The sequence below is a fragment of the Anser brachyrhynchus genome (assembly GCF_964034855.1).
Source record: "Anser brachyrhynchus genome assembly, chromosome: 7".
Taxonomy (NCBI): domain Eukaryota; kingdom Metazoa; phylum Chordata; class Aves; order Anseriformes; family Anatidae; genus Anser; species Anser brachyrhynchus.
Window position 1 is genome coordinate 11,388,974 of NC_137701.1, and position 24,021 is coordinate 11,412,994.

At 40.3% G+C, this 24,021-nt stretch overlaps 1 protein-coding gene across 15 annotated transcripts in view; it reads right to left on the reverse strand.

Annotated features, from left to right (window-relative positions):
- AGAP1 (ArfGAP with GTPase domain, ankyrin repeat and PH domain 1) overlaps nucleotides 1–24,021 on the reverse strand; it is a 373,475-nt gene that overhangs the window by 209,362 nt on the left and 140,092 nt on the right. The window lies entirely within an intron of this gene.

Sequence of the window (24,021 nt, forward strand, 5' to 3'; positions counted from 1 at the left end):
TTGTTAGTCAAACTGCTCCTTTGTAAGCAGCTCCTACTAACTCCGCAGCGGCTCATTTATTTCATCTTGATTGGAAGGACAGCCAAGCTAAGCAGGAGAGCTTGGTGCTACAGCAGCCCGTGAGCCATAAAGCACCGCTCAGTGCCAGCGCGCTCCCTGCGGCCCCGCAGATCTGCATGCGGACCACCGCCGCTTCCTCCCCTGCCCCATCCACGCACTCTGAAGTTATTCGCTGTCGGAGAGGAAACTTGGAGCAATTCTGACAGCAGCCAGACAAAGCTGACCAATTCCTCTCTCTGCAGTACGGAGGTGGTGGGGGTACGGGTGAGCACCACCCAGCTGAACGCACTCGAGGCGGGCACCTCAGGTCACCCCCTCTCCCCGAAACCAAGAACTGTGCCTCCATAATGAACCAACTCCTCATTGTGCTCAATTTCTGAGCTAATCACCATTAGAAACACTGTTGCCAGAGTAACTGATCTGACAGAGCTGTCTTTCACTGGTTCAAAGGGCCGTTCATATGTCAACTTCTTGTGCAGCATCAGGCTGCTTCGGCAGGGGCAGCTGGGTCTCTAAAATCTCATTAGCGCAGCTTCATTCAAGTATAAGGACAAGAAAGTCAGAGGCCTGAGGGAAAAATGCTCCTTACAAGAAGTTCAAGATACAAGGTACGACCGTCTCATCTAGCTCCACCTCCTAAAACTTAAAATACAAAGATAGCTCTGCACTGCACAATGGATCCGTTTAGGGAAATCTCATCGAGCCTGAGAACTGCTCTCTGCCTGTTTTTAAGGCAGGTCCTGGAAAACGTCCAGAGGTATCAACAATTTGGTCGCTGCTCCCTTGCCCAGAAGGCTGTGAATAGGGTTACCGCTGCGCCTTTTACACTGCTTTTTACTAAGGAACGCTCGAAATAATGAAAGGGAAGACTCCAGGCACACACTACCTGTAAAACTTGGTGATACTTAGCATTTAACACTGTTAGAAAAGCATCATGTGTTTAGAGGAGATGAAAACAGTCTTCTCAAATTACCACTAATTTAAATAAAAATTGGTTTCCCATAAAATCGCATCCAAGACTATTTATTTTCAGAGTCTCAGTATGAGAAAACACTGGACTCAGTTAAAACCTGAATCATGCAAAAGACGGGAATACATGAATTGTGCACTAAATTTTCTTCCACTTACTGAAAAAAACAGCTTTCAGCTGAAGTTGGAATGCTCACGGCTGACTGAAAAACAACAGAAAGGACGAACAACCTATTTTTTACTACTGGGAAAAACTGTGGAGTTTACACAAAGCTTACCCCCCTCCCCTGCACGCACACAGAGCATTTTGAATGAAACATTCATGGCAATTACTGATTTGGCTGCTTTTGCAGACCACGATGAGACCTCTGCCTACAAAAAGCAAAGTCTATTAGCCTTAATGCAACCGGTGCCAAAGATGGCTCTTGATAAGATGATGATTTATTAGGAAGGCCAAGCCGTACATGCACTACACTGAATCTTTCAAAAGGGCATGCTCTCCTTATTATCAAAGGCCACCGTGATATTTTTAAGTAAGAGAAAATGAATGCTTCATCACCGGGCTTACATAAGAAATCTGATTCTCTGTTTAAATGCATTTTTCACAATCTTCCCATGAGCACAAGGTCAAAATATTTGTTTAGTGCTTAAAATTCCAAGAGAGGGAAACAGGCTCAGAAACACCACAAAATTTGTCGCCATCCATTTTTGGACACCAAGCATGAAGACAACTGGGAACTCCCGCACCCTGCTTGATCCAGCACTGCTGGCATCCCTACTCTTCACTTGCTCCCTCCCCTGCCAGATTTCAGGCTTTGTAAATTGCATCGTAGTGAGTCTGACGTTATTCGTGCATGTCCTGGTGTTCAACATCTGCCATACAGAAGCTAAAAGACCCCTGCAAGTCCTTCTGACTAAGAGGCGTGAGAGAACACACTCTTTTCATGTCCAGTACTTAACACTGTCCTTGTCACTGCCTCATTCTTGTTCATCAATTAACACTTCCATGGACTAATCCTTTTAAAAGGTATTTTATGACACCAGCAGTGGTCACCATAGTTTATTACTGAAATTCCTACAGAACAGAAAAAACCAATACAGCAGAAAGTATCCTAGCCAACATATCCAGGCAATAATATGAACATCAGGAAACAAAAAACATTAGATGTATTTAAACCAACTCCTACAGAAGTCATGGGTCCTATAAAAAAATCTCTAGCGGGACCTCATAGGGAGAAAGGAGGACAGAGAAAGTGGAAGTGACACAACTAGCTGTGGTGGTTCAACACCAGTGGGTAGCTCAGCACCACCACACCACTCTCTTGTTCACCTTCCTCAAAGATCAAGGGAAGAAAATATAATGAGAGAGGGCTCAAGGGTCGAGGCACAGACGGGGAGATCCCTCGCCAGCTCCCGTCATGGGGTGCTCGCTGCCCGGCTCTGTCCAAGCAAACCAGAGCCGCTTTCCCCAGCCGCCCTCCTCCACCTGCTGCCCCCAGCGAGCGGCGCAGGGCAGAGGGCAATGGATGGGGGCTGAGGCCAGGCCCTGGGACGCGGCTCCGCTGCTCCTTGGTGCTTGCTGCCTGCCCCTGCTCCGGCCTGGGGCCTTCCCCACGTGGCCACGTCCACCTGCTGTGCCTGGGCTCCTCTCCGCGGGCTGTGGTGTGGAGACCTGCCCCGCCGTGGGACCCGTGGGCGGCAGGGGGACAGCCTGCTCCACCGGGGCCTCTCTCCTGCCCTCCTTCTGCACCGACCTCGCAGGCTGGAGCTGGCTCTGCTCTCACACGGGGCAGCGCCGGGGCCCTGTGCACAGAGGCTTCCCTGCAGCCCCCATTACCAAAACCTCACCACAAGCACATAGCTATACACTAGTATAACTGACACATCAATAAATCGCATTTCAGATGAATAAACTTAATCTGCTTCTGCCCATAAGCCCCGCTGATGACAGTTTACTTGTTTCTTGCGAAAAGCACAACCTCAGAAATACACTATGGGAATTTAAGACAGCTAGCAGCTTATATATTTACAGTAGCTCTGTTTTAGCTTAATATTCCATGTTCATAATAAATGTGTTCAATAAAAATAAATTTATTCCACAATTACATATTACAGGACAGCGGTAATACCTGCCAGAGCAAGCACTAACCACAAATGCTTTTCAATGGGAAGCATAAAGATAAGCATCCACTTTTAAAGCCATTGGACCTGTTATTTTAATTCCGTTCAATTTCCAGGCTAGACAACTTTTACACTTCTTCCTTTAAAAGGAGAGGGACGGACATGGGCATCACATGCTCACAGTACTGCTGCATGCCAAGAGGAACGTACGCCTCCCTGTCCTGCTGAGGAGCCTCCCATTTCTCGTTAATGTATAAAAAAGGCCCTAAGCCTCATTCTCAGAACTCTCACCCGTTTATTTCAAATGACAATTGATCTATTTCATATAATGTTAGCATTCAATTTATTATGGTCTTCCTGTGTGCAAGCATGTAAAATGTAAAGCCAAGGCAAGTCAGTGTACAAGAACAGTACACAACACAGTATGCAACTGCACGAGATGCTGCCTTGAGCAGCAAAATCAGGTTAAGAACTTTTTAACCAAGATCTTTCAGTGGTCCGTGGTCCAACAATAAGCTGTATCAGCATGGCTAAAGTGCACCACACAGCCAGAAATGTCTCAAGCTGTTTTCCCCTCTAGAAACAGTGCCTTGCAAAGTCATACCCAAACACATGAATTACTATTCTGCTCTGTACACAAACCCATTTAACCTGCTAGCAGACTATGGCGATGCTTGCCAGGATAAGCTCTATTTCACATCACAGGGTGACCAACAAGGGTGGGAAAATTAAATGTACAGGTACCTTCATCACACACAGCAAGAAAGGAGTCACTCTGATGGAGAAAACTGTACTGCATGACACCAAAATGCATTAGAAAGTTTTACAGGACAAAATTCTTGGCAACCAAATCTGTACTTAAAAAAAAAAAGCAATTACATACACAATATCTGACTTTTAATAAGACACACCTCACTTTGAAGCACTAGATAGTCACATTAACCAGATAGCTTTTGTTCTTGTACTGTTTTGTTCTTGAATTTATTTTGCATTATAACTTGTCAAGCACCCACGCACAACCTATAAAGGAAAGCACATCACAGCCTTTTGGTTACCTTCTTCTGGCTTCCTTCTGCCTCAGGAAGCAAAGCATTTAACGAGACAGCCCTCTTCCCTGGCAAGCAGGTATTCCCTTTATCTCGTTTCATTAAAACAAATTCATCTTCATTTATGTCTCAATTACCTTGTAGGGCTGTTAATTTGCTGGAAATGAAGCTATTGTGTAATCGCTGTTATTACTTGGGGGATTTAAATGCTGACTGTAATAAACAGTTACCTTCAGGACAGAACAAAGTCAACAGTATTAACGTTAATTATGGAATAAAAAATGGCAGCCAAGTATACAGCAATAAAGCTAGAAATATAGCTTCTGTGAAACATGAACAATGTCAGCAGGATACAAGACAACTAATGCTATATACTTCGCTTATCTGTATCAGTCTTCACTTGTAATGCGTGATGGCTGAAACACTTTAAGCTATGCACAGTCATTGGACATAACAGTTATAAAAATTTCTAAGGGCAATAGGAAGAACCATTCAAAATGAGATTCTCAAATTAAGCACGTGTACAAACACTCTGCAATGCTTCACCTTTGAAAATATTAATGTTGAGTAAGTGCACCATGAAGGATTCTGCCAAAAGTGTTGTGCTCACCCATATGTGACAAGACCCCGGGCTGATACGAGTACATCTAAATTAATACCTTGAACAGAGTTACACTGACCAAGTTATTTTTCATGTTTAGGTTATCCTGCTAATATAACTTTGCCCATAACAATACACTTTTGCTCATATAACTACATTTCCAATATCACTACACCGCAGAAGTCGCTTGTTCTTTTGGTGGTGGAGGTGATTTTGTTTGTTTAAATGGAGATTTGGGTTTGGAACTAGCCAGGTAAGTACACCCACAAGATAAAGCACTGGGGTTAGAACTTAGCATTTACTAAGAAATTTCAGTCACAGTAATTTGAACTGCTGGAATAGTTCAGTGGCAAAGCCCCAGCATCGTACAGAGTTCCACGTGCAACCTTGAGGTGTGAAGGATGGATTTAGAATAAGAAATTACAAAGAGAAGTTGATAGTTTTACTACACATATTAGACTGGCTCCTCAAAAGATCTTGAAGTTGCATCTTATCACTAAAACCAGATTCTTTCACCCTACTAAAATAATTTTTTCTACCTACACACATCCAAATAGTTCCCAAGAACTGCACAGCTATGTCATGAGTTAAGTGAATACAACACACATGTATGACCTAATGAATTTTATACCACAAAACACCATTTTATGTTCAACACCGTTAAACATTTTCAGCTACAATGGGCTAATGTTATTTTTTCTAGAAAATTATAATAGAATTCCCCTTCAAATAAATGTAACACTGCACTTTAATGCTACTTTGATTTTTTTGTTTGATGCTATCATTGAAATTCATGTTCTAGCTCTGGCTCTGTTCTTGTTTTACCTGGTATAAAAATACAGTTATAAATAAGTCTTAGAATTAAATATCTCTAATCAATGGCAATATACATGTAATTTTTATTTACATATGTAACTATGATTATCGCTGCGTATCACTTATTCATAAATTTGATGCAGATCGCTGTCTCCCAAGATAAGGTAAGCAAATATGCCAATAAATCTGCTAGACAATCTGGAAAGCATCTGGCATCTGAAGAAATCAAAAAAATAAACTTAAGTTTGCCTCAATACACAAACTGTGTTGCCAGTAAAAGCATATGGCTTCAGGATTTATTAAGGCAAACACTGCCAGACTTCTGGGTTAAGAATTTTGCACATGGATTTACCTAATCTGTAAATCATGAAGCTCTGTTTATCCATTACAATGGGACCAAGTCATAAATCCTGTTATTTCCACTCAGAGTTACAATTTTAAAGAAAAGTTTAAGAAATGTTAGAACACAATAATAAGGAAACAACTTAGAAAACAGCATATTGGAATACAACGATGTCAAATTAAGGTTTCATTAAATATCCATAAATATTTGGTTTTTGAATCACAGAATATAATAATATACAACGATACTGTGCTTACGAGTTTTGGCACATGACAAAATTTCGTATTTACCTTTTGCTTCATGAAAAGCTTATTTCTTGTGGCGCGCTATTAAACTATAGCTTTAACAGATGAACCTTTGTACTCGCCAAAGATTAATACACATCCAATAAGGTCACTAACAGCACACAGCCAAGGACATAAAATGACAGAAAGCTCTGGATTTCATTAGGAAGACTGAGATATGTCTATCACTTATAGAAGTAAATAAACCTGTTCATATTTACTATATCAAATAAATTCAACTTAACTCGTGCCTCATTTCAGAGAGTATTATTCCTTGACCTGTGAAAAGGTTTTCATTGCTACCAAAACCAAAGGCCTGTCACTAGAATAATCAATGATTTTTTTTTAAACTACCAAAATGATTTGAAATAGTTTCCTAAAAAGAGGAAGCCTGTGAATCCAAAGGTGCACGCACGCCTCGTGCTCACAGAGCTGTATGGTCCCAAAACAAGGGCTGCGTACCAAGCATGGAGGAGTGGAAAATGCAGTTTGCAGATGCATCATTTCCGTTCACAAAGTGTGAAGGATCACAGCGGTCATAAAGCCAGCTTGTTCATAAGCAAGACGAGCCTGTTACATTTGGGTATTATCTAGTTAACCAACAAAGACTTAAGACTTTGCATTGGCATTCTGTTGAAACTTCCTTATGCTCTTCAAAATTAATTTTCAACAAGTATCTAGATGAAATAACCCATAGAGGTGGCTCTGTCATGAAGAACTTGGTTCTCTGTTGTTTCCTTATGCTTTTAATATCAAACTTCACACATGCAGAGAAATAGTAATGCATATATTTAATCAAAACCAGCATTTTGTCTCCTAAAATTGTTATTTTTATCCCTTTTTCCAACCATAGCAAGCTTTACCCGTCACTTTGTGATGCAAGGATGATGATATTATTCTAAATGGCATCTTGATGAATAAAACCATAGAACTGATGGAACATTTCAGTTCTATAGTGACTTGTCAAAATTCATTGCAGGCTATTTCTGCCTTCCCCTGCCCTCCTGGCACTTCTGGTAGACACAATCTCCATTCATACGGCAGACTGAATACCACAAAAATGATTATTCACAAGTAGGGGAGTGATCCATGCTTTTATTAGAAGTATCCCGGCATGTCAGACAACCACAAAACAAACAAATAAACAAACCTAAGACAGCAACAAAAAACAAACAACTTTAACTTTCCGTTTCAACCCAGCTTCTGGGGTACATCAAAGATTTCATGTTCCCATGGCATTCGTCGGTTCTAAAATGATGGAAACATCAGCAACAAGACCCTATATCCCCAAGCCACTTTATTTCCACACAAATTTGCACAAAGATTATTTCCCTCACTTTGAATATGGAATTTCTTCCTTGAGATGTGAATATTCTCAGAAGGAAAAAAAAAATAGGTATCATCTCTCATGCAGGGTATTTCCAGCTTGCTGTCTTAAAGATCAACAACTCGCTGTTTTCAAAATGTGTAACATCTTAAAATGAAGTAAGCTTGATGGCTTTTAGAACAATAGATTATACCACACATTTGTTAACCCTCACTAACAGAATTTTTCAGAATAAAAATCTGAGGGACTCTTACGACATTCAAACTTCATTACTACAGTGCTGATGCAACTACAGCCAAATGAAAATCTCCCACGTAAAATGGAGTTGTAATATAATAATGTACACAAACAAGTGAATACAACTGCACCAGCATCCAAGAAGATGTGCATCAGCACTTGCATCACGTCTTCTGAAGCACAAGTACGTCATTCACCATTAAGATCCAGAAATAGCACAATATTCTTGTACTTTAAAGAAAAAAACTTCTCAAAACAACCCAAATAACATGCTTCAAAATCTCTCTCTCAGACACACTAATTCCTATTAGAAAAATAGTACCTTTTGTCTTAAATTTGCTGCTTTAAGGGTTAAACTTATTGTTCCTAAGACTGTTGATGAACTCTCAGGTGAAATAATCCCATATCAAAATGATCTCAATAAGTCCAAAACTAGATAAAAAGTCATATATTCTATACTAAAGGCTAAATTCTTCGCTTGTTTTTGTGGCATTTATGTACAAGCAATTGTCAAAATCTGTACTCCAGAGCAGAAGCATCAAAGAGCTTTTTACATAAATCTCACAAAACATATAAGCCCCCCCACCTTCGCACTTTAATCATTTGCTAACAGTTACAATAAGGTTGTATTAAAAATTTAAACTGCCCTACTTAATGCAATTTACCTTCAAAGGTCCATTTCCAGAGAATGAATTTGAATGATATAAATGTCGAACACTTGATCAGATTTATTGCACCGAAGAATATTTCTCTTGATACAGATCTGACGAGTGAAGGCTAATGACTTCAGTTTTATTACTTTCTAAGCACTTAATGGGAAAATTTAGACATTTTCACAAGACTAAGCTTCAGCACGAATGGTACATTTACAAAATGACAGCACAGAAGACAGCTACGCAATCTCTTTAGAGATGACCAGTTCAACGGCATTATTAATAGAGAGAGAAATGGGAAGGATTTATCCAGGCGATTCTCCACACAACAGCCAGAGCTGTGCGGCCCTCTGCTAACTGGAGAGGGGGACGATGCGCCTGAAACACTGACTACAGCCATGTCCCCGTACTGAATTGCAGCCAAAATGCACCATCCTCTAGGAGACACGTTTTGGGAAATGACAGCCGAATTCATACTCATATTGTAAAATTAGGAACCAAATGGATACTCCTGTACGTACAGATTAGTTCCTACAGGCAGCTGCACAACTGTTATCTAAGCACTAGAAAATTATTAAACCAAAAGACAAAGCTACCAGCCTCCCACCTCTCTGTTACAACCATGTTTTCCATGACCATGAAAAGTAATTTCAAAATACTACAAAGCAAATGGTTTTAGTTGTCCAAGAAGATTTTTTTTTATTATTTTTTAAACTGAAAGACAGCTGGGAGTCCTCAGATTTCAATTAACATCTAGATACTTATCCAATCAATCACCAAGTGCTATAAATTTCCTATATTTCTCATTAGTTACACTATTGCACAGCTCAAATATAAATATACCTTTCCGTAAGACTGTAAATTATGATGCCTAAGACACAAGCAACCATACCAGTCATCAGAAGAGGCATAAATGATGAGAGCAAGTCAATTGTATATATGCTGAACTGAAGCTGATTTACTCCTCAATTATCATTATTTTTCTTATATATACAAAAGTATCAGCAAGAGAAGCATCACTAGCATGCTACGTCTCTTGAAGCTTGTATATATGACTTGAAACCAGTAATGACCTGTCTTTACTGATATTAACAAGTTTTATGCACAAAATCCAATTTTCTATGGAAAAAAATATTTCTTCAGCATCTGCCAATAATGTTCCTTCATTAACTGCAGATAGGCAAGGGGTTTGGTCGTTGGTTGGTTTTTTTAAGCTCTGAATTCAGAATGGTTTTTGTGATGCTGAAAACCATTTTCAGCCTTTTCAAAGGGCATGCACATAGCAAGGCAGCCCAGAAAGTACCAAACAAAGCAGCACCTCAGGAGCCCAGAAATCTTGGGGTCTGCTATACTGACACTGCAAAGAATGAGCATTCACACATTTATTAGCAAAATTCTGTTGGCTTTTGTAGCTGTGTATCAGCTTTACAATGATTTCTCCTTCCATCCTGAGCCCATGATAAAGTGACTAGAACTCTCCCCGGTGATTACCAGGACTCTGCTCCACGATGCGCGCTACCTCCCTCATGGCCCACACCACACCAGCCGGCAGAAGCTCACATCTCAGATCTGTCATCTTCCTCAGGAGAGGCTCTACTGGATATGAAGGCTTCAGTCATGCACGTGTGTAGGGCACAACGTAAATTTACCTTGGTGAGAAGCCTACAAATAACTGGGATGATGCAAGGACAATGCACGTGACACATGACTAAAGCATGCTCAGAAAACCTGCCTTCTCTTTATCTGCATAAAATTTCTTAAAAAATCAATTCAAGGCTTTAAAAGCTCAAGAAAACTTTCACTCAACAGCTATAAGTTAACATACACACACACAAAAAAAAACCCACACCAAAGAAAAGCAAGGACCTGCAAGCTAAGGGCCAAAGGAGCACAGCATGGCTACTTCACATCGGTTACCGATTACCAGCAGATAACGAAGGCAGATGTGCTGACAAGGTAAGCATACGGAAACCCCTCTCCCCTCCACCCCAGGCACCCATCAGCATCTCATACCCAATGCAATTTAAATAGGCAAGAAAAAGCTTTTGTTTCCACATTAGTCTTTTTGTACCACATTTGAAATTATACCCATCTCTTCCTTACATATCTGCTGCCTTTTCAAGCCTAACAGCAGAGGAAGCCGTCTCACTGGCGGGACACTTCTACAACGCCAAGCACAGGTTGTGGCAAAAAAAAAAAAAAGCACATCACACAAACTAGTTGTCAGCATTGAGTAAGGCAGTTTGGACAAAAAGTATAGCACTTTTTGAAACAAAACAGAGCCTGCGTTGGTACAGTTGCAAGAAACACAAAATAAATGAAATACCAAAATACCTGAAAGGACACTCTTCAAAAAGTACCCCTGTATTCTACAGACTTACCTCCGAGTTATCCATTACAATACTAAGCTGTGTTTCCCATTTTTCACTGAGTACTAACTAGATCCTACAATGAACAGAGTCTGGCTGTGCTCCTTTGGGCACTCTCACACACTCTTGGAAAATTTTTACCACGCAACCTATGAGAAGTCTGAATGACAACCCAAGAAATAACTAAGGGAAAGACACAAAACATCTTGATAGAAGTGAAAAACGTTCATTTACGAAACACACCTTTAATATTGCGATATCACAAGAATCCAGGTGTCACTACAGAACAGGACAACAAACTTGCAAGGGATGTGGGATGCCCAGGTGGCTACAGATATCCTAGCACAATCCCCCATCCTGCTGAAGTTTATATCCTGAAATACCCCTGGCTTGGTGGGCCTGACCATCCACCTGCAGTCTCAGTGTGCGGCAGCAAATAACGCTGCTCGTTAAGCAGCTCACTGTGTAAGACTGCTCAGCACATGGACTAATGCCATCTTAATTAAAAACAGAAATAAAACAAGTAGCTTACAGATATAACACTGCACATTTAATGCCGACAGAAGTTACATCACAAGAGTTGTGTTTTGTTTTTCTTTTGATTCTTAAGGGGGAATTCCACCTTTAACAACCACAAGTTTCCTCCTGCAACACCAGGGACCTAGCACTGCAAGCAGCCTCATCAAATCAAAAGCTAATTTCCAAGTTAAATTTATAGGCAAGCAGATTGAGGATTCTCTGTTTTTATGCAGAATGGGGAAAAAAGACGTGGCTTTAACAATTCGGCAGCAGTGCTAAAGCTTCCTGGCATAGGAAGGAATTCAGAAGGAGCGATGCCCACAACCATTCTGGCTCACTCCACATGCGCCACCTCCATCCCTTCTTTCAGGCTTTTGCATTCTCAATACACGTGTGCTAATCCCACAGAAGCAAACGGCCTCAATAGGATTTGCATATGCATACGGATTAGTTGAAAGGGAATGATTTGCAATGCATTTCAGAAATCCCTTTAGAAGAACAATCTATGCTAATAATAAACTTTGAAGTTTAAAACGTGTTTGTTACACAACAGAAAACATTACAAAAGGATGATGTTTATTACACAAGTTGGAAGTGTTTGATAGCTCAGAAAAAACCATCCCTTTATCATAAGAGGAAAAGAATGCTATTCACTTCAACACATTACTAAATACACTACAAATACACCCAGGAAAAGATAGAAATTATGGAACCTAAGAATCATATTAATGTAATATCAGTAATTTGGCAGAGCTTTTTGCTTGTTTTACAACTCAGATCAAACAGCTTCAGTATGCTGTATGCTACAAGTAACAAATACATCAGAGCAATAATAATAATTGGGAAACTCAAAAGATGGCCAGGAGTCCCAAGGCCTGATACACCAGAAGTGGAGCGTGCCATGGCTGCTGCTCAAGGGAAAGCGGTGTGTTCTTCAGGAGACTCCCCAGGCCTGGCATTGCCTGCTGCCTTTATTCTGGAAGCAGGCACTTTCTGCCAGCAAAGAAGAGATTTTGTTTCCAGGTGTCCTGTAAGGCTCTGGTGATGCTCTGAGCAGGCCGGTGTTGTTCTCAAAGTCAGTTTTAGAGCAAGGGGCAGGGGGGAGGTATTTTTCCCTGCATTTGTCTTGAGACAAGACACATTGCAGGGCAGGTCTTATCCTTTCTTTCATCAGTACTATGCCCGCAAAGTCACTCTCCGCTAACGAATCCAAAGCTAAATCTACATCAGACTTAAAACCAAAGACCGAGGGACAGCACATTGGCAATAATTAAAGAGATCTGATTTTAGAAGTTTCATGCTGCCCTCTGTATTTCAGAAGTTGTTGGGCAAGCTGTAAGGAATACATGTTGTAAGACAGCAGATGAGGCCTTTACACGTTGTCTTAAGATTTGTCAATAAAAATCTAATTTAAAAATATTTTTCAAAATCAAGAAAAACAGATTAAGTGATGGCATCATAACATAGAGCATACCAGTATACAGTAAGAACAGCAGGAGCTACTAGCAGGGCAGGCTATACCCCCAACACGCAGCAAACGAGTTGCAGTTTGGACAGGCCTCTTCAAAATCAGAAGGATGTGACTAAGAAAAAGGTTGCAGCTTTGAGAAAGAGCACACAAACAGCTGCTTCCAGAAGCTCAAGTGAAGCCCGTCTTTGGCCCTTCCCAACCTCGTAGTCAGCTCTGCCATCCTCCATTACAGCATCATTAGCATGGGCTAACGAATCACTGAGCTAATGGGCATTACCAAAAGGTTTTTATCCTTGTAGCTGGACACATGCTCTGTGACTGTGCCTTTAGTGGCGGTGCGGTCACTGGTACTCAAAGCACAGCTGCGCGACCCACCTGTTTGCTTTTCAGGTCACTTTGCTCAAGCAGAATGGCTGTAATCACCATTGCTCTGTTCAACTTCTGCCACCAGGTCCACCAGGAACACAGCACAAGAAAGTTTAACAGACGGATGTTTTTCATAATTCAACCTCTGACAACCTGAAAGGACACCTGTCTTATTTTTGTTGGTTTCCCTTTTTTCTCCTCTATTGGGAATAAGGCTCTGCAGGATGCAAGACAATTTAGCAGCAGTTTTATTTTCCCCAGGTACTAAACACAACAGCAACACAAATGTCTAATGCAGGCTGTAAAACAGCAAAGCAGAAACAGATTAGAAGGGAAAATACAAGCAAAAAACCTGTAAGCGTGTTTCAGCATTATACTGAAAGTGCAATGCACTCAAGAGAGGCTTATAGGTGCAATACCCTGCATTTTAAAAAAGCACTAGTTGATTGCTATCAGATTAGAAGTGATACTTGATATTAAAAAGTGAGAGCAGACGCTGTCATTTCTTCAGGTACATTTACAGAACTGACACAACCTACAGCTCTGCAGAAAGAACCACCACATGCCTTCAGATTAGCGCAAACATCCACATCGCACTGAGCTAAAATTTAATCTATGGCTCAAGTATTGACATTACTGACACATACACATTCAAAAGTAATTTTTAAAAGCTTGATGGAGGACAAGTTAATACATTGGGACAATAACAGAAATCACCATTTATTCATTGCACTGACTGCATAAGCAAAGGAGAGACAACACACAAAACCAAAATACTGAAGTCTGAAATATTTGGCTGTAGCAAATGCAGAGATAATTCATCAGGAACTTTCTAGCTTTCCCCCTCTTCTAGAGCTTGCATTCACATCAGTTTTTGGTGTTAATGGAAAACAACCTTTATCTGTTTGCAAGACACTTAATGAACCTGCTTAGGACATTTTGTAACTCAAAACGTACATGAACCTATAAAACGTGCTGCTTACGCCTCTCATGCTCAGGTCCATTGCCAATAAAAAGCGACTGACCACCAACCAACCATCGTGCTTCCTTCCCCAGAATTTCTTTTCACATTTGCATCCAAGTACATAAACCTAATGGACCAATCCTGAATCTTCAGTAATAGAAACCATATTCTTTCATATTTTAATGAAATATATCAGCATTGTTTCCATTCAGTGAAGGATTATCATGGATGAACTAGGTCCTTCGTTTATCCTACTCCTCAGAAAACACAGCAGCTGTCACCTACTGCATAACTATCTCATCACCGTGTGTTCTAGGTTTCAAGTAACATGCCTACTGCATATACTTCAAATTAATAAAGAAAATGCTGTAAAACTAACCCTATAAAATTAGGCACACAAGAAGTTCTTAAGAGACTGTTTTCTACATATAGCCTAGTGAATGACACACCCACTGTAGCTAAAAACTGAACCTCTCTGGAACTTTATTAGCACTACAGCATTCAACTCCTCTGTACATACGTCGCTTCTTAAGTGACATACGCAGAACTACACCTCCTGATCCCACTGTTCAATTCCAAGAATAAGAAAAATGGATGCAGTTGTGTCATTGGAAGATCCTTCTCTCTTCTCCACTCACTTTTGAATCCAAGGGCAGACTTGAAGAAATCTGATGGAGCACTAAGAGCCTCAAAGTCCCTGCAACTTTCACGAAACTATGCCACCAGGCAAAGGACATGTGAAGGTCCCAACAGTAGCTGTTACATCAGGTAACTGCTAAGCAAGAGACACACAATATGCACAGAAGTGACCTTTACATCCCCAAGAAATCAGGAAAAAAAAGCTTAAACTATAATTCATAAAAAAAAACCATGAATTTCAGTCAATCAGGAATTATAAATCCATAGAAAAAGGGGGGTTCCAGTATTTTCTTACCCAACACACACCAATATCTGTCATTTTCCAGTCCAATCCAGTCTGCAGTGCTAACTGTTTCAAGAATGAAGACTTCTTCACTCTTTTGCTATTCTCTGCAGGAAGTTGAGAAATTTGTACAGCTCATTTCAAGGCTTTCTATATGACAATTACTTCAGATATACTGAAAAATTTCCTCCTACCAACTACTGTGGGACCCTCCCATAACAATGCCAAATCTGATTTATGATACCACCATATCAGAACTGACAGAGAAGGTCCCACCTGTGGGCATGGGTCTGAGAGGTCATATGGAAGTCAGTAAGCTTTGAGAGAGATCTAAACAGACATAAAAGCAGCCACTACAAAACCACTGATCAAGTGAAATTCCTCTTTCCAGAATCATACAAACTACATCTTCGCAGTTACTGATGGTGCATAAGAGTTACGGATGGTCTGGAGTAAGGGCAAAGTTCAATATTAAAATAACATCAAGTTCAGAATAAAATATGCATGCAGAAATGGAGTTTGAAAAACAAGTTGTAGCAAACTTTTTCCTGTTGACTTTCTGTACTAAGTACTTTGACTCTTTGATTCAGTTATACAAAGCTGATTGCAGTCTGTAAATACAGTTTATAAAATATATTATCACTTATTTAAAATTTGCTATATTTTCCAAAGCAATGCAAAATAGGAAAAGAAAGAACACAACATAGTGGTTTATTTTCAAATAAATTATTACTGCCCCTATGTTCAGCTCCCATATGTTCCTGAAGACAAACTAACGAGAAGAGGCACATCCCTGAACAAGTGAAGGGTCTTGGAAAGGACTGCTCCACATTACATTTGGTCCATTGAACCCTGAAGACCTCCTTCCATGCAGGATTAAATTTTCTTTATTTATTGGTTTTAACAAGGAAGCATAGAAGGCATGCTAAAAACAGTTATCCCTCATGGAATGAAGAATAACTGAAATTTGGAAGTCTTGTTTGAACGCCAAAAGCTTACATTTCACTGACATTCAAATTCAAAAGAAATAACAAAGTTATAAATACCGCTCCTCAATATAAGAAATTAAGGTGATGACAGAACAAGGCTTCAGCTGTTCTTTAAACAGCACATAAAAAAAAAGTCAAGCCTCACACTAAACTTGGTGACTTGTCTACACTTGGAAATAAAATCCCCAGCACATACATTCTTTAAAAACCAAAAGAACATAAAGCTTTCATCCAGGAGCTCACCTGTAGGCCACCAGCTCTCACCTCAAACTCCCCTTCCTTTCATTCCAAAGTTTAAAACATTGCAAATACAAAATTCCACAGCATGAGAAAACAGCATAACGAGGGGAAACATATGTTGAAAACACATTCCAATGTTCAGATATAGAGTGTACTTCCTATCGAAATAAATAGTGCAAGTCAATGTAATGCTCGTATTCCTTTTCATATGTAATTCAGGAAGAAGCTCTGAAGTTTCTGTAGCACCTTCAGATAACCTCAGTGCGCCATAAGGTTCAGAACACCGTGTCCCTGTCCTGCAGAGATGGAGCACGCTGTTATGCTGTTCACCAGCCCCTCTGGCCCATTTATGAGCAGCGTTAACAGACTGCAACGCTAATTGTCCCAAGCACCCAGCACAGAAGAGGCCCCCGGCTACACGGGGCCCACCGCATGGAGTTTGTTGATCACGGAACAAGGCTGGAGGCAAGGAGGAGTGCTCAGGAGCAACGCCCAGGGCTCTGTACAGATGGAGCAGCGGGCACACGTACCCTTGTGCCCTGGGCACTGCCAGCGGCCAGAGCTCATGGTGCTGGGGCTCTCCGCCTGCAGCCGGGGGGTGCTGAGGCCTGCAGGCTCCTTGGATCCCTCCTGCCCAGCCCTGGAGGCTTCCCCACCTCCTTTCTGCTTCTGAAAGCACTGCTGATCCTGGAACCTCACGGAGCTCATCCTGCTGTGGGCCTGGACGGTCTCTTCAGGCGATCCCTGTTGGCAGTCTGTGTCCTCCAGCACCAGAGGCATGGGGAGGCTGCTGGTGCCACTCTGCATAGTGCGGGCCGAGACGCCCGGCTCCATCAGCAGGTGGCAAAGGGCGTCAGTGTGCCCACGATGGGAATTGGTGAGGGATGTCCCCATCATTATCCCACACCACAAGGGTTTCCACTGTATTTTCTCCCCGTTCTTTTGAGGATTGGGTGTGTGAGAGAGCAGCGTGGAGGACTTTATCTATCCATCAGCACAAAACCACCACACCTTGCAGATTTTTGCAGAGATACCGTATCACCTGGTGCTTTAGAGCAGGCGATGGTGCTGGCATCCCTACGGAAATAACTGCTCCTGGAAGGAGGAGGTGAGGAGCCCTGGGTTAAACCACAGCACGGCGAGGTGCACTCGGCTCAGAAGGCACAAGTACTGAGCACAAATGTTTAACCTAGTTCTGGATATAAGTCTCAAATACTGCACATCAACCAACAGCAGCTCACTCTTCCCATGTTTTATTTACACTAAAATTTTATATGCAAGTGTTAATTTTAAGTTCATTTATATGCCAGTGAGTTCTTAAAACATGAGGTCAGAGGTTTTATTGCTATAGGGTAAGCCATAGTACTAAGGACAAAAAATTGTCCCTTTTGTTGCTCCTTCTTAAGAAAATTCAGAAAATAAAAATAGCTGGACCTCATAAAACAGAGATTTCTTTCCCAGTATTGTTGCAGCATGGGAGACAAAAATCAAAGTTTTAACAGGCTGATAGAGTACATCTTTGACAAGTCTAACTAATGAGTAATCGGAGCCGCTTGTCACTTCTGATGCCGTGCTGCAGCCATAAGCACTCCACAGAAAGGTCACAGCTGTACGTTGCTGAAATCAGAGTAATTACAGGAGCCAGAGGACCTGCTCTCGAGCTCCGCATGGCACTTCGGGTGCACACAGCTTCAGCCTCTGACATCGGCACTGAAGAACCCTTAGGGCCATATCTAGTGCAAGAGTGAATACTGCCTCTTCCTAAAAATCTGTCAGCACGATAGCAGCAAGACTATTTACTTCCCATTAGACTGATTAACATTTCTTAATGAAAATACATCTATAAAAACTGACTCGTTAATACTGATAACAAGTGACAGCCATTCCCTGCAATCCAGGCCTACAAGGATTAATTTGTCATCTACTATCCTGTAATGGACTATTTATACTTCAAGGTATCCCTTTTAGACATAGTTGTTCAACAAAACAGTGGAAATATTATCTGGTTTTGAAAATAAAATGTTCTCAAAAAAGGATTTGGAAATAAATATCCAATAAACATTTATACACACACACTCCCTAATACAAGATTAGCTCAATTTGCAAAGAAAACATGCAAAAACCCTGCAACAGCACAACACCTGAGCTAAAGGTCCAAACTGTGAGGCAGCACCGACCTGCTCCATCCACACTGACATAAAGTAGCTAATTCCTGCCCCAATATCCAGGGATTTATTGCTATTTTGGGCGTTAATTCAAAATTTTTGTGTTACAGCCATCCATACAAGGTAAAGTGTCCCAAATCTGTGTTTGATACCTCAGGTATACAGGATATATATATCCTATATACTACTGCATGTACAACAGAATGGGCGATTCGAATTTTCACTTTCTCCCTTGTTTAGGGCACATGACAAAGTACCAAAAACCAAACCCCATCCCAAACAAATTCATTTTTCATTACGACATGACAGCAGCAATGCCATCCTCAGTATCTGAGACAGGTACTTTGCATCAAAAAACTTCCATCAAGTGCCCCTTCACAGGATCTAATCCGTCTGACAATACCTCAACAATGAAGCTCTAAACACCAAAATCACAAAATCCCTTCCCAGCAAGACTCATAAGTAACACAGACACAAAACACTTTTTTTTTTTTCCCCAAAATACATTGCTACTACCTATGCAAGTGGGTTAGACCGCAAGCCCTTAAGACTGGCTTCAGAACCATCCCCTCCAATTAAGAAATCCGGGAGTTATAAAAACTAACATGACCAACCAGAAGATTTTCAGCATTTTGCAGCATTACAGTAGTAAGCCATAGCAATATAGAGAATCCCCACATTAAAACACAATGCTGAAAAAAGTAACAGTTTTCCACTTTCATCTCTAACTGTTAAGATACAGTACCAGGCTCAACACTGAATTGAAATCAGATTCAAACCCTTTTTTTCCATACCCAGCGATACAAGTTACATTGATGGTGAAAGTTTCTCTTATAAATATTTGAACATTTCTTTTTCCTTTGTGATTTAAGAATTGCATAGCACACAGTTAAAAGGGTCAAAAAAATTAACATAAACTAGGGAGAGACGTGCAATTATGAATACATCATGAACAAAAATAAAAGCAATCCTTATGCATTAATGGTACATCAAGCTAATTCAAGAAGGCTAAAATCATTAAAAAGGCATCCTGGGGCAGTACACAGTCATTACTATTTGCGCTGACAAGAAATGTTAAAATAATCATTTCCAGTGTCATTGATAAAATTCATTTTGATAAGCAGGAAACCCCCTCTAATTCTTAACAATGAAATCTGAAACTAGATCAAATAAATCAAAATACTAAACAGACCCATTTTATCTTTAAAACCCAAACTCCCCTGTCCAGCAATCCCCAGTTCCAAATAGCAAGAGTAACTGCCACCTTATTAAGCTGGAATTATTAATATTTTTTTTTCATTTAAGACTGAAATTCAGGGCCTGCTTGTACAGATCCAACTTCAAACAGCATCAGAGATCAGACTCAAGTGGGACAACGCTTGAGGGGTTACAAACACCCCTCTAAAGTGTTCAAAACCATGCTTCACTTCAGCATACAAACTCTTACAGCAGATCGTCAAGTTGCATATCTGAATACTTACCACACTTCAGAAATTACAAGCTGTATCACAATATCAAAGCAGTTTAATTTGTAGATTATTAGGACATAAGAAAATGAGCAAATCTTAGTCTTTTGAGATGTGTATACAATGAACGACCTCACTGACAACTTTTGATTACAAATCTAGTTTTCAACTTCATCCAACATTAAAGAACAATCAAATAAAAACATATAAAAGTACGTTAACTATGCATCAGCTTCCATAATATGTTTCTGCACACAAAAATTAAACTATTCATATAACAAAAGCATGAACTTACTTTGCTGCAATCAGTGAGCTTATCAAGTGTAAGAAAAGGAAGAACTGTAAACAATATATTGGGATTTATCTAAAGAATGAAGTAACAACTTCATAATAATTATTCAAGTTGAAGTATTCTAACACTCAACAGTGGGAAAAACAGGAACTGAGTTATAACAGACATAAGTCATAACGGATGATCACTAACAGAGTTCAGTGCTTGCAAGGATAAAAATTAGAAATTTGATTTCTAATGTGAGTACAATGAAGGTATGAGTAAAAAACCCTTCACTGAAACTTCTAGTTTCTTCAGCAGAAAGGTAGGTCTACATCATATTAATGTATAAAAGGAAAAAAAAAACACTAAGTTTTTAGAAAAGCTTGTAAAACTTCACCTTTTGGAACAAAACTACTAATTGCTATGTTTAAGGAAAGCTTATCAGGACTAGGACTTGTAGCAGGGTTTTGGACACTGGAAATTTACAGACAGTTACAGATTTAACACCACCCCGCTGGCAATTCAGACTTCCTGAAAAGCAGCGTTGCATTTGGAACACCAACTATACAGGTATATCACAGCTGACACAAATCATTACATGCAGCATTGGACTTGATGAAAACAGGAGTCATAGCACACAAAACAAGAGCACTAAAGTTAACAGGAGTTAACGAAAACCAACCTCTCCTGCTACATCCTCTACAACATCCACATTTAACAAAAAAGCCCATGGCAATCAACTTTATTCTAAAAATTTAAAAGAAGTCCTTCAAAGCTACGAGCCAGCAAAAATAGCAGGCTATTGGACAACATAGTGAGGCACCCTTACAGAATTACCAAAGCAGACACCTTGGAGCATTTCAATACCAAGCACAAGCTACCCTAGAACATCATGGCAAATTGTTAAGTCCTAAACCTGAATTCCAGGAATGGATATCCACCCAGTTGGAAGCAAAGTCTAGAAACAATTCCAATACACAGAAATACACAGGAATAGTAGCTCCATGTCTTGCATACTGTCATATTTGTGGGAGACAAAGTGGTCAACAACACTTTCTCCTCAGCAGAAAAAACAGCAAGAACCTGTCTTATGCATTCATGTATTAATGAAGATTTTTAATGTAACACTTGGTCTGTACCCCTTTCATGTTTGCTGAAAAAATGCAGTTATTTTATCAAGGCTGCTAGCACTGACTCAGGTTTCCCTCAAATAATAAGAAACGCTCAACAGCATCGTCTTACTGGGTGAAGAGCTAGCCTATCCATCCTTCCCTCATCTCTTCTCCTTTTTCATCGCCAATATCTATATCAAGAAGCACTGTGGCTTTTCGTTTTAAGTCAGGCTAGGCTTCCTGATCTTGGACAAGTGTTTGCAATTATTCTGGCCAGCATCTGAATGCAAAGAGAAGTTACTGACCACTGCTGACAGTTGCTTGCTTTTGAGTGACCTGGAAGGGCTCATCCCTCAAGGGCTGTAGCAGAGAATTTACCTGTAGACCTACTTTAAAAAAAAAAAAAAAGTTAACTACGGGTATGGGGTCAAAGTCGAGCAACCAGGCAGGTGTTTGGCTACCCTGCTGAAGAGGCGGCCTGACAAATTTAGGATAAGGGGAGGAAGAGCTGCTCCAGTTGAACACCAGCTTCAGAGAGGATGAGTTGCTAAGCACACCCCAGCAAGGCACCAGGCTGGCTGCACACAGTCAGAACCACAAGGAACTGAAAACTTTTCGTAACTGCATGCCAGCAAGGTCAACTCACACAACACCGTGGGCAGTTTCACGGAATTACATGAGGTACATGCTGTTCTGTACACTTTGTTTAATACCTATCAACACACAAAGAAGTTGAAATAAAATTAGAGCGTGCGCATAAATCTAGTGTATATTTCACGATGCTAGCTTGTATTTCCTACTGAACAAAAAGGCAAAGTTATTCTCACTAAGTCATAGGCTCTCACGGCATGAATGGTCATTAAAGCAAAGGTGACAGAGCCATGGGTCACTCCCGGCGGTAGCTGGTGCCCCAATGACAGCCCTCCCTATGACACAGTCTATGTCCCAGTAAGTCAGCCTGCTGATGTACATGACAAGGATCTCTCACATTCTGGCAAGTTTCCTTTTTCTAAAGGGAAGACAACTTAAAAACTTTCTTCAGATTTCTGTCATTCTATCCCTTGCCTTCCAAAAGGTCTGCAGTTTTGTAGACCACATGATCCCTCTGAATCAACCACTAAAAACTTAAGCCTACATTCAACCTGAATAACCCAGAGTTGCACAGACCAAGAGTCATTTAATCAATTCCTCCCTATTAACAACTTGTACTGTTCATTCACACCCTCTCATTTAATGGGGTTAAGAAGCTCCTTTGCTTCTTGCCGGAAAAAAACCAGCAAAAATTATCAAGAATTGGATTTGGTCCCAGACGTGTCTGGCAACTGTAACACATTTATACAGAAGCATTCCTAATTCCATTAGTTGGTAAACATTAAGTAGTTGGTTGACCGCCATGTAGGTAAAACGGAATTTGAAATTTCTTGAACACATTTGTCAATTCTTTCTGCTTACTCCTGAAATTTAGTAGAGATAAATAAGCTTCCTGGAAGCTTATGAGTATATCACACTACCTTTCTGCAAAGAGATTTCGCTCTCAAAAGCTCCTTGAGGTGAAAAAAAAAAAAGTAGACTGTACACCAACACTTAGAATATATAATTATAAATCTAACTATAGCACGCACTCAAAAATAAACGTACTAACAAAAACCCTAAATGGTTCTTTGAAACTCATTCAATACAGAAAATGCAGGCAGTGAAAACAGTAATTTCTGCAACTAGTTCAATAGAAAACATTGAGGAAATTACAAAGAAAGCTTTAAACAGTTTTCTGAGATACTTCCAACAGGCTGGTTGAGCATACCCTCATTTGGAATCAAGCACAGTGCAGCATATGTCAGTGTTTTCCATCTGAAAATTAGAATGCTTTGCTTTTTTTTTAAGCCATCTTTGCAGATACACAAATCTTTACACTCTGATACACACTGATATGACACCATCTCACGACAACTAACAGTGCAGGTCTTTGCAACAAAATGCTGACAACAACAAAACAAAACCCCACAGAACTAAAGACTTTTGAGCAGTAGTTCAATGTAATTAAGGTTTCTAAACGCAGAACTGTCATATTCAGATACTACACACCCATCACTAGAACAGAAGGCAACAAAATCCCAAGACACATGGCTGAATTTCCACTAGAGGGTGCACGAAGTCCATTTCATGTACCAAAGATTAAGTTCTGTGTGGCTTCTGCAGCCACAAAAGTTCTTCCAAAAGGTTAACTGTCCAAAATAGTTAGAAATAGTCAAAAAAAGACTTTTGTTATTCATTTTTTAGACGGTACACAATGATCCGTAATACCTCATACAAGACAAACTAGAACACTGCTGTTATTCATGTTTTAAATCATCCTTCAGCAGCCAACTACTTCTAAACACCTACACAAAACTGCCAGCTTTAAACACTCCATGAATGCCACAAGTTACTTCATGATTATTCTATTCCTATCAATTTTCTCAGTTTATTCCTGATTTCTCAAACATGGAAGACAATTTTAAACTACTTGGCACAAATACACTCTCAGCATCTCCACAAGCACCAAATCAAAACGAAGTAAACTTTACTAATATAAAGCAAGCACAAAGGAAAATAGAAAAATAAGGACTAAAAGTAGCTTAAGATGCCAAAAACTAAAGGTGGTGGGTGGTAGACAGCACAACACTGTGCACATGCCATGTTAAGCATAATAAGGTCTCTAATTATCTTA